Source organism: Notamacropus eugenii, chromosome 1 (genome assembly GCF_028372415.1).
Source record: "Notamacropus eugenii isolate mMacEug1 chromosome 1, mMacEug1.pri_v2, whole genome shotgun sequence".
In the NCBI taxonomy this organism is placed as follows: domain Eukaryota; kingdom Metazoa; phylum Chordata; class Mammalia; order Diprotodontia; family Macropodidae; genus Notamacropus; species Notamacropus eugenii.
Window position 1 is genome coordinate 31,781,929 of NC_092872.1, and position 9,795 is coordinate 31,791,723.

The following is a 9,795-nucleotide window of genomic DNA, read 5'->3' on the forward strand; positions in this document are numbered from 1 at the left end:
TGGGGATCAGTGTTTTCCTGCATGATGGTCACTTACATCCTATTGCATTTCCCAATAAAAGATTTAAAACATTATGTAAATTACTCAGAAAAAGATTTAATTTTGACATCATTTCATTTTGTGACTGTTAATCATGCCTATATGCTTTTACTGACATTAAACTGGTTTGGAACATCTGATCAATGAAAAGATGGAGCTATTTTGAGTTGGTGTCCCTAGTGTTAACCAGTTCTTACTCAATGAAACACTGGATTATATGACTATTTGGCCCTGAGCAAGTCACATAAACTTCTCAGTGGCCTCACGCAAGTGACTGAAACTATATATTGCAGAGAAGGTGTCAATATAAATGGAAAGAAGATCCTCACTGTTAGCTTCCTATCTCATTGAAATTAAGCTTTGTTCCTCTCCAAAAGTGGCAGATCCTTCCCTGAGATTCCTTGGAACACATGCTCAAATTAGTAGAATACTTCTGGGCATATGATGGTGGTCTGCTTGGCCATTTGGATCTCAATAGAATTATATAGATTTGATAATGATAATGACTGGCTGCCTAGAAAACAGTCTAGGGCATATATTAACCCCTAGGAACATTGATCTACCTCAGTTCTCTTGTTCAAAATCTTTTAGTCTATAGATATTTTAATCATTCTTGGCTTCCTCCATGCTGTCAGTATAGGTGATGGATATTTAATATAGGTTATATGAGGACTCCACTGGCTAATACATCCTTTAGGTAGTTTCTAAGGTATTTTATCTCTGAGAGGGTAATCTTCCAAAGTAATGTTGAAAAAATCATGAATCACTAAGGTGAATTCTATGAATTGCTCCATAGACACACCATACATGTGTGGGGATTATTTAGCTTTGGTTAAATAACTAGGCTCTTCCCATCTATTTTTTTTTTTATCCCAGAACCTAGGCATTAGTCTAAAACAGATAAGAAAGAGGCCACTTTGTTACTTCCATACTTTCCGTTCTAATCCTTTCCTCACAGCATACTTAGCAGACAGACAATTGTGAAGGAACTTTTCATACAAGGAGACTAAGCTTTTGGAAACTACCTCCTTTGCACATGTCATGTAACAAGATAGATCAGGATTAAAGGCAAAGACTGCCAGAATAAATTTATAGGTAAACAAAAAGTCCATGTGGGATTTTGCAGCAACATCTCAATCTATCAGATAGAAACAGCAGGTTCTTGAAGGCATTTTTAGAGAGTAAAGTATCTACAGGTTTTGATAAATAATTTCAAACACTCAGGAAATGTAGCTGTAATCACTGTTTTAAAGCAGCTTGTTTAATCCTTCTTCAAGTAACTTTTTTGTTGTTATTAAAGATTTATGGAGAGTCAATAAAGAAGTCTATTGTAAAAACTCTGAAAAATATACAGGGATAAATAAGAAATGTGAAAATCTGTGAAGATTCTTATTGGTCTAAGTATAACTGCATAATTTAATGTATAAGAAATCCTCTACCTCTCCTTTTGGACCTCTGAGGATTGAGATGTTATAGAAAGAGGGATCATCATAATTAAAAGGGCTGCAAAAATATTGATTCTAGGAAGAAAGGTAATTGAAAGTTTTTGTGTGTGATAAAAAAAAAAAACTTTAGCTCATATTTAAGTAACTTTATGTTTCCTGATAGTGGAGCTGAAAAATATAGTATTTTTGTAATATATAATAAAAGAGTGACAACAGATACTTCTGCCAGGTCGTTACTTTACAACTAATTTGTATGTTGTGATTGGGTTCAGAGAGGACTATCACTAGGTGGGATGCAAGCAGATAAATTGTGTGGCCACAGCAGTTCTCAAAGACTATCTGTATTATAGAGCACTTGTGTTCTGCAATGCCATAAGGTGTACCCACAGAGATGAATTTATGGATCTTAAAAATGCTGAAGTCCATAGTATCTAGCCACATACTTGGCTCATTTTCTCACTGTTAATGAAGAATCCATCACCCAATCGTTGTAGTAAGGTTTATTATGCTTAGCTAGACCTGTCTGTGGGAAATGGTTAAAGTCTATCATAGACCCATGCCTTTCTATCTGGAATTTCTTCACTTTACTAGGTCCTAGACACAGTGGAGATTATGATAACATACGAATATTTCATATCCCTTCCACTCTTTAGTTATCCAAAAAGAGTAAAACTGAGATCATTTGTCCATCATTTCTTTAATGCACTGTGCAAATATTTAGGATACTTAAGGCAAAGCACTATGGCAGGCACGATAGGGATTAGAAAGAAAGTTCCTTTGCTAAAATGGTTTATTGTATTTTTTTAGGGTTTCTCTTTTTTATTGTTATTAATTTATTTGCTTTCAATGTTCTACAATCACTCCCATATATCTTATATATTTCCCCTCCCTCTCCTCCTTCTCCGCTACCTCCCCACATCCACCTTGAGATGGCATACAGTTCTACGTAGGTTCTACACACATATTCCTATTAAATACATTTTCACCTTAGTCATGTTGCTTGCAAGGAATTAAATGAATTGGAGAAATCATAAAACAAACCAAAACATAATACAAAAGAAAATGATCTGCTTCATTTTGTGATCGAATTCCATAGTTCTTTCCCTGGAGGTGGAAGGCATTTTGCCTTAAGACACCATTGGGAATTATGTAGGTCCTTGCATTGCAATGAAGTACTAAGTCAACCAGAAAAATTCCTCACACACTGTGGTTGTTGTGTACAAAGTTCTTTCGGTTCTGCTCCTTTCACTCAGCATCAGTTCATATAGGTCTTTCAGGTCTCTCTGAAGTCTTCCTGTTAACCATTTCTTATAGGACAATAGTATTCCATCACATTCATATATCACAATTTATTCAGCCATTCCCCAATTGATGGACATCCCCTTGATTTCCAGTTCTTGGCCACCACAAATAGAACTGCTATAAATATTTTTGTACATGTGAGACCCTTCCCCATTTTAATGACCTCTTGGGGATACAGTCCTAGAAGCAGTATTACTGTGTCAAAGGGTATGCTCATTTTTTGTAGCCCTTTGGGCATAGTTCCAAATTGCTCTCCAGAATGGTTGGATTAGCTCACAGCTCCACCAACAATGAATTAGGGTTCCAACTCTCCCACATCTTCTCCAACATTTATCATCATCCTCTTTTGTCATGTTAGCCAATCTGGTAGGTGTGGTGTGGTATCTCAGAATTGTTTTGATTTGCATCTCTCTAATCAATAGTGATTTAGAGCATTTTTTCTTATGACTATAGATAGTTTTAATTTCTTCCTCTGAAAACTGCCTGCTTGTACTTTTTGACCATTTATCAATTGGAGAATGACTTGTATTCTTGTACATATACTTCTTTATTATTTTAAAACCAAAACAGTAAAAGATCCCACTTGACTTGCCATTACACTTTTCCAAAGTAATACCAAAAGTGAGGAACAAATCTGGAATTTAAATGAAGATTCTATCACTTAAAGTTTAGAGTACATTCCACTGAAATTTTAGAAAGGAAGTGCTGTGAAAATTAAGAGGACTGTCAAATTACCTCTGCATTCTGAAACATGGAGAGATTCATGAATTGGGCCTAGGTGAGTGAGTAAACTGTAATTTTAGAGAAGGAGGATGGTGGTATTGTTACAGAATTTTAGTCAACTTTGTTCAACACTAAGGATATTCCTTATCCTCAGGGATCTTACAATATAAGAGAGGAAGATAAATCCCAAAAAGAAGTTGAAGAGCATGGGGGGTGGAGAATAAGGTGCCTGCCTCAGTCATGATGGAGAAGCACAGAGCAGTGCAGCTGAGTGAAGAAGAGATCATTCCAGAGGCAGGGGGTAGTGAAGAGGTGTGAGTTCCAGTTCTTTCAGGGGTTCCTATAATGAAAGAGAAGCGGTAGAATCATAAGCAAGAACTACAAAGAATTAAAACCCAGAACTGAATCTCAGTGCCAAACTATAGACATCAATCAAGAGAGACAGAATCATTCCTATGAGTTAAGGTCATACGTTTTATCCCAGGCCATATCACCAATGAGATGGAGGTCTATTTTTTCTTATTCTCATACCTCTTCAACTTCTCCCCAATGGGAAAAACAAATAGCAGCCATCACCAATGATCTAGTGACCCAAGAACCCTGACAAGGTAACAACCTAAATAACTAACAAAAAAGAAGTCTTATCTATAATTCTTAAAATACACAGCACCTTCTTTTCTCCTGTCTACCACTCTCTTGCAGGGCAACAAAAGCAATATTTATACGTCTTCAAAAAATTAATTCTTCTCTCCATTCTCTCCTCAATAGTTCTATAAAATAGAAAGCCAAAAGCCAGACTCCTGATCTTCCCAGTACTACAACAAGGAAGCACATTTGGACTAACATGTATTACTCAGCCAAAGAAGTGAGGAATAGGTACAACTGCACTAGGCTGCCAGGACACCACCAGGCCTGGAATAAAGAGGACTGGGGCTGGCATTCAAAAGAAACCAATTCTTTCCCTCTAGAAGTCACTGGGGACAGAGATAGGCTAATGAAAAATACATTCCTTAGTGTGATAGAAGTCTAAGAAAGACTGGAATTCTAACTCTCAAGGAAATTTCCATCAAAGAAGAAGGTGTCAGAAAAAGAACAATAGAATGGAAGGGGGAAAGTGTGAAACTATCAAAAGAGCTCAGGAAGAAGAAAACTCAGCTGAAGACCTTGAACACAAATTAGTTAAACAACAGGGAAGATAGTAAAAAATAAAAGAGAATATGACGGGCAGATCATCTAAATAAGTTCAGCTGTATGAAAAAAAAACAAAACAAAACATTGTGCACAGCAACGACCACAGTGTGCGAGAGTTTTTTTCTGGTAGACTTGGAATTTCTTAATAACACAAGAACTTATTAAAAAAAAAATCCCAGTGGTGGTTTTCAAAGGCAAAACACCTTCCACACTCAGAGAAAGAAATATGGAAAGCATTCGCAGAATGTAGCAGATCATGTTTGTGTGTGTGTGTGTGTTTTTGTGTATCATGTTTTGATTTGTTATATGATTTCTTCCATTTATTTTAGTTTGACTACATAGCATGACTATAGTGAAAATGTACTCAATAGGAAAGTATATATAGAACCTATACAGAATTGTATGCGGTCGTGGGGATGGAGAGGGGTAGTGAGGAGTAGGTGTGGGGGGAATAAAACCTTAATTTTATGGCAGTGATTGTAAAACATTAAATAATAATAATAATAAAATTAAATTTAAAAAACAGTAAGACAGAGGAACATCCAATACAATAAACATTTATTAAGCACCTAGTATGTGCCAGATACTGTGATAAGCATTGGGGATATAATTAATAAAAGAAAAGACAATTCATGAGCTCAAAGAGATTACAATCTAATGAAGAGAGACAACATTCAAAAAGAGGCAAGAAAATGGGGTGGAGGAGAGATACTAAAGTGTACTCAGTGTGAGTCATCTTGTTTTATGGAACTGGAAGCAAGCAGCACAACAGATGAAACATGGAGTCAATAAACATGAATAAATACATAAAAAGTCAGACAAATCTGTGAAGAGAAAGCATGGAAACATAGTAGGATTTTCCCAGATGGCTCAATAGAGAAATTAGAAACACAAAATCAGTTTTTGTGGCTTGCACAGCAGAAACAATTAACAAGAGAAAATTACATCAATAGCAGTAAAGGTCTTGAAAGAAACAAAACAAAAAAAAAGAAAAGAACTGAGAAATCAAATAAACAGGAGTAAGATTTAGTCTATAAAAAGACAAGTTAAAAGTAATATTATTAAAAGAAAGCATCAATTCAGTAAAGTCAAGTGTACTAAAGAAAAGATACTAAGAGAAAGCTTAAGGATTGTGAGTCTCCCAAAAGAAAACAATGAGCCAAGAATTTCAGCACAAGTAGTGATGCAACAAAGGTATCCAAGAATTTCAGACAATGGGAAAAAAAATTCCAGTAAAAATAATCACCTCTATAATAATAAAATGAAACATGTTTGCTGCATATTCCAAGACATATAGAGGTTAAATTTAACAATTCCATTTAACAAATTCAAATGTGCCAAATTACCAAGAGGAAGAATTTTGAATGCAAAGGAAAAGAAATTACAATTGTACAATACTCTCCTACATCTATAAGAAATCACAGAGGGAATGGAATGATGTGTTTTGAAGAAAAATGGAGCTCAAGATTTAACCAAATTTGACATGCCTTGCAAAACTTAGTTTAATTGTCAATAACAAAGATAGATATTTAATAAAAAGGAGCACTTGGTCCTTTGGACCAAAAAAACAAACCAAACCAAAAAAAAGTGACATGACATAAGGAGAATATTTCATTTTCAAAAACTCCAGGCTTAATAATACAAGAAAAGTAAAGAAATATAACTGAAGAAGGCACAGATAATAAAATAAATCACCCACAATAAAACATAATAGATACTGGGAAAACTACACCCATGGCTTTAGCAACACAAACAATAGCAACACAACAGAAATAGAAGAGATATTAATAGATTTCCTTTTAAAAGTACACCAGAAACAAAACTAAAAACTGAAATCAAATAGCAGGGATGGTAGAGGAAAAGACCTTAAATTTCATGGACTAAATAGCACAATAGCCCATCTCCACATGAATCATGGACTTTTGTTTTTACTGTTTTCTTTTTCTGAGACTAGGAGGGTACATCAAAGGGGAGAGGGAGGACAAATATGGAGGGCAATATGTGATGTACCTTGATCAAGGCAATGGTTAAAATTCAATAGGGATGGTAGAAGCAACCGTCTCAGAAAAAAAAAAATTAAGAGAGAATAGGCAAGAAGGCAAAGGGGAAAAAAGTGATGGAATCACAGTTCGGTGGTGGAAGAGGTTCCTTTGAAAATCACTATATTCAAGATATATTCTAAAATAGGTATTGAGGAGCTCACAAAGGTATAAACTGCATGGATTTGTTGCTTGTAGAGATCACTGCCTCTGAGAGAATATTATGATTATATGGACATCTTGCATTCATGGCCAATGGTGGGAGATGAAGTAATGATGATATTGAAGGCAAGAGATAGCAACCAATTGCCCAGAGACCAGAAAAAAATCTACTATAGGGCATTATTTCTTTCTTTTTACTATAAGAATTGGTGTACAGGAAATATACGTAAAAGAAAAAGGGGGCAAAGGAGAAGGTGAACAAGCCAGTAACATAAAATTATGTAGAAAGGAAACAAAATAGATATTTTAAAACTTTATTTTTGAAAAAAAAATATAAAAATTAAGTAGGAAATAAATAAAAATGAGTACAAGAATAAATGCATGAAATAGAAAAGAAAAGAAATGATGAAAAAAAGAGGGAATTTTTTTTTAAGAGAAGGTAGAGAAGGTGGAGTCAAGATGACAGAGTGAAACCAGGGACTCACCTGAGCTCTTCAACAAATTCCTACAGAGACCTTTAAGAAATGAATTAGAATAAATTTTGGCGTGGCAGAAACCACTAGGAGACAGAGTGTGGAACATTTCCAGCCCAGGACAACCCAGAAAGTCAACAGAGGAAAATCTGTTACAATGGGCTGGGGGAGCACACAGATAACAGGCTGCACCAGAGCAGACTTGGCCATAGTGGAATGTCCCAACAGGGAATGGCCCCTGGGGGACAGAATCAACAGCAGCAGTGCTGATTCCCAAACTTCTCAGCATAGGACAGGAGATTGGTGGTGGTGCATGAGAGAGAAGCACAGAGCTCACTTCAGCAACAGCAGCAATAACTGGAGCTATCAGCCCACAGACTAAATGTTTGAAAGTCACCTATTTGGAGTGCTTCTGTCTCTCGCTCATTGGTAGGCACTGGTGAGTGGCGGATCCACCATTGCAGGGTTTGGTCGGGAGCTGGAGTGGGGAGGTGGCTGCTGGGCCTTGGGCAGGGAGGTGGGGGTGGGGGGGGAGTGGTGAATAGGCAAGCAGTGCCATGAACAGCTACCTCAGTAAGGTGCACAAGAAGCCCTCATGTATCAGCTTTTCCTCAAAAATGTTGCAAATGGAGAATACATATCACCATTTCATGGCATTCCAATTTACGCAGACAAGAATATGGTCCACATGATCATGGAAGTACCTCAACAGACAAATGTAAAGATGGAGATCTTGACAAAGGATCCTTTAAGACCAATTAAGGAAGACTTCAAAAAGGGAAAATGCCACTATATTGCTGTCTTTCCTCACAACGGTTTTATCTGGAACTATGGGGCCATCTCTCAGACTGGGAAAGATCCAGGGCATAAAGACCAGTATGCAGGCTGCTGTGGAAACAATGACTTGATTGCTGTCTGCAAAATTGGGAGTAAGATATGCTCGAGGATGGAAGTGATCAAAGTGAAAGTTCTGGACATATTAGTGATGGTTGATAAAGGAGAAATCCCCTGGACAGTCATTGCAATCAACGTAGATGATCACGGTGCAGCTAACTATAATGATATTATCAATATCAGAAAACTGAAACTTGGTTAACTAGAAGCCACAGTGGAATGGTTTAGAAAATACAAGGAGCCTGATGGGAAACCAGAAAATGAGTTTGCTTTCCATGCAAAATATAAAGATAAGGACTTTGATACTGATATCATTAAAAGTACTCACAATCACTGGAAGGCACTGGTGGCAAAGAAAGCAGATGGAGGAGGAGTTAACTGCCTGAACATGACCTTAGAGGACAGTCTCTTCAAGTGCACCATGAAATCTGCCAACCTAATTGTAGATACCCTGCCACCACCTTGTGAATCTACCTGTGTCATCCCCACAGATGTGGGCAAGTGATTTTATTACCAGAGCAATTAATGGCCTTCAAAAAGACGAACCAACATTGCTTCATTCCCTTGATCAGGAAATCCTAAATTCCAAAGCTGTAATTTTGTAATGGAGAGCTCTGAAGAGGTAACTTTATGGAAGCTCAATTCTATGTTAACTAATTGTGTCTATCCACAATGTTTCATTTTCCCAAGAGTAGTTTCTCCCTATTCCTGCCTTTCTAACAACCAATAGATCCCCAGGGCTAGGCTAAAGATAATTGGAAAACCATTTGCGTACAGCTATAAGTGCAGAAGCATGCATACTATAGGTGTATGGGTTTACCATGTTGTAGGAAATAAAATTGTTTTGCTGAAACTCAATAAAAAAGTCACCTACTTGAAATCCCAGAAGGCAATATGGCAGAGTAAGCTGTAAGTGCTCTCATCCTCCCTTGTTGACCTTGAAAAATTCAGAGAATATTGCCCCAGGAAAAATCTTGGAATAGTGGAACCAGCAGAAGAGATACAGTACTTTTTTAACTCTAGGTAGCTAGGGAGATCAATGGAAAGGGTCCTTTTTGTTGTGGCTGAAGGGGACCCATGCAGCAAACCCCAACTCAGTGGACCAGCAGGAGACCCTGACCCCCAGGGGATGAAATTGGTAAGCAACACCTCCAGGACCCCAGGTATCTGCTAGCACAGTCAGGGAAATTGGGTAGACACCAACATAGAAGGGGTTCACCAGCCACTCAACATGCTTGTGCTCTAGCTCCTACAAAAGGAGGAGACTTTCAGCAGCCAGACCAGCCCTTCTCCACACCTCATTCTGAGAGCTTTAATGTAATCCCAAGGAAACTCAGATAGACTTCACCTGGACTCACCCTTGGCACACACCAGCTAGCTGAGCACCAGGTAAACTGCAGCATTTTATTGCTTCTTGGAAGAACCAAAGACCACAACACAACAAAGACCCCCAACTCCCAGTGCAAGAAACATGAGACAAAGTGTCCTATGACCCAGAAGCAGAGATGAAGTTTAAAAGTCAGAGAA

General features: G+C 37.4%; 1 pseudogene; it reads left to right on the forward strand.

The window, feature by feature from the left end:
• Nucleotides 1-3,752: 3,752 nt before the first annotated feature.
• Nucleotides 3,753-8,794, forward strand: LOC140499727 (inorganic pyrophosphatase pseudogene; annotated as a pseudogene).
• The last annotated feature ends 1,001 nt before the right edge of the window (nucleotides 8,795-9,795 follow it).